Source organism: Myotis lucifugus, unplaced genomic scaffold (assembly GCF_000147115.1).
Source record: "Myotis lucifugus unplaced genomic scaffold, Myoluc2.0 scaffold_663, whole genome shotgun sequence".
Classification (NCBI taxonomy): Eukaryota; Metazoa; Chordata; class Mammalia; order Chiroptera; family Vespertilionidae; genus Myotis; species Myotis lucifugus.
The window spans coordinates 271,671-274,098 of record NW_005871711.1 but is presented as its reverse complement, the minus strand read 5'-3'; the positions used below and the strand labels follow the sequence as shown (position 1 = coordinate 274,098).

The window sequence follows — 2,428 nt, the reverse complement described above, 5'->3', positions numbered from 1 at the left end:
ATTATTAAACATGTTTCCAAGTATTCTTGGAAAATATTTTAAAATTTAGGTGCAATGGTCTACTATATGATGCACCATCATTTCTTTAACCATCTCTCAATTGTTCATTTATATCATTTGCAATTTTTTTGATAGTAGGAGTAGCATCTTAATGAACCTAAGACATACCTTTAGGATAATGTCAAAGAAGTGGTTTACTGGGTCAAACAGTGCAGATGGTTTTAAGGCTTGTCTTATACTTGATGAATAATATTCAGAGTAGCTTGAACAACTCCAACCAGCAGTATGTTTATGGGCCCACAAAGTGGACTTGGTTGGTAACAATGAAGCCCATTCAACCACAAATCTATCAGATGCTCAGGCATCTCAGAACGATCACGCCGAAGAAGCAAGGAGATAATTATGCCTGGGGAAGAAGCCCAATTACAATTCTTTAAAACGTCACTCAGCTTTAAACCAGATTAAATCACGACACAAAATAAACTTCCCACAAAAAGTCTACAGTGTTTTTCCAAAAATAAAAAGTTTAAAAGACAGAAAGAGAAGGCAGGACGAAGTGACCAAAAATTTTTATTTGACTAAATTCTATTTCATGCAGAAGCATGATAGTCTCCCCCGTTTATCAGACTTTGGCAATAAAAAACAACAACAACAAAAAAACACACAAGCAGCCTTGTACAGAACAGTGAAAATGCTGAGGGTAGTCCACAGTTTTACTGTAGGATAAATATTTTTATTTTTTCAAACGGCCTCTCCCCCTTTGGCCATATCAACTCTCAGTTCAGACCATTAAATACAGACAAATTTTCAAAATCACTTCTTCACTTCTCCAAGATCTGCAATGCTATCATCATCCACCTCTGGCCATTTTTCCTGAATGACATCAATGATGTGGTCTGTAAAGTCTCCCTGAATGATGATCTCATCCTCCCCTGTCACTGAGGCACCGCAGGAGAATTTTTGAGCAAAAAATTTTTGTGCTTCTTTAAGATCAATTTCAAAACTTGCAAGGCCACCCACTCTTGTTACGTATTTCTTCTTTGCTCTGGGAATTTTGGCTATCATAACCTTTTGTGGTACGGTCTTCTTTTTGTTTTATTTGACCCCTTCCACCTCTCTTTTGTTTTTTCTTCTCTTCCTCTTCTCCTGCTGGTCCTTGACCCTCACTAATTCCAGCTTCATGTTTGGGTGAATTTTCTACTGTAAGTTTTGCAAACTCACTTGGAAAATTCTTCTCTAACCACTGTCTACGTTTAGGAAAATCAGGCATCTAGCCACAGTACTCTGTTGGTAATGAACACGCTCCACAGTAAAGGACCCGGAGTGGGTAATCTGCATCTAACTTGGTATTGCTCCTGGAGTCTCCTTTGCAATCATGCCCCCCGGATTCAGAAATGTCAGCAGTCATCTCACAAACCCGGCGGACGTACAGCCGCCCACGCCTCCGCCCCGCCACTACCGCCAGCTGAAACGACACATGCAACTCCTCTTCTCTGGCCCGGGCCCCCCGAGAGCCCATCTCTGTTACATCACTTTTTAATATTTAGGGTAATATATAGAATAAACAACTGTGTTGCTGAGAGTTTGTAGGCATTCTGGCCCTAAGGAAAGGTAAGCATGACATGATTTCTTATACCAGAAAGCAAGACCTTTTCAGTAGTTTTATTACCTGGACAATTATATGTGCACCCTTTTCCCCCATAAATTAGGAAATTTGGTTGTTACTCTTGTAGGTCAGGTTCATTTTAAAAAATCATTTTGTACTTAACTTCATGAGCATGGCTGATTTTTAGGCCATTATTTTCTTAGTATTGCCTAGGTTGTTTGGTACCTTGGGGTCCTAGAGAGTACATTTTATTGGGTACAATAACTAATAGTGCCAGACTTGACTAACATACAAATGCACATTTCCATTAGCAAGTGTCTACAGGGCAATTTTCAAGCAATGTCTTACAACACCAATTCCAATTACTCAACCACATGATACTTACAAAATTTTATTTGATGAAGCTATCTAACTAAGCATTCAAAGACCATCTATACTAATAAAAGGGTAATATGCTAATTAGAATGGACGTCCTTCTAGATGTCCTTCTGGACATCTTTCCGGACAAAGCCACAGTGGCTGCCTGAGGCTCAGGCAAGCCCCGCATGGCAGCTGCTTCCAGGACTGGCCTGAGGCTCAGGTAAGCCACAGTGGCTGCGAGGGCCAAGGCTCAGGCAGCCGTGGCAGCAGCCAGCAGTGGCTGCAGCAGAGGCATGATGGGGCCTTGCCTTCCCCTGATTGGCCAGTTGCCTCCTGCAGAGGGAGGCCAGACTGTTGCTTAGGCCTTCGGGCCTAAGCCATCAGTAGGACATCCCCTGAGGGCTTCCGGACTGTGAGAGGGGGCAGGCCGGGCTGAGGGACCCCCGCACAGTGCACATATTT

At 42.3% G+C, this 2,428-nt stretch overlaps 1 pseudogene; it reads right to left on the bottom strand.

Annotated features, from left to right (window-relative positions):
- Positions 1-794: 794 nt before the first annotated feature.
- LOC102430699 lies at positions 795-1,411 on the bottom strand (annotated as a pseudogene).
- Between the last annotated feature and the right edge of the window lie 1,017 nt (positions 1,412-2,428).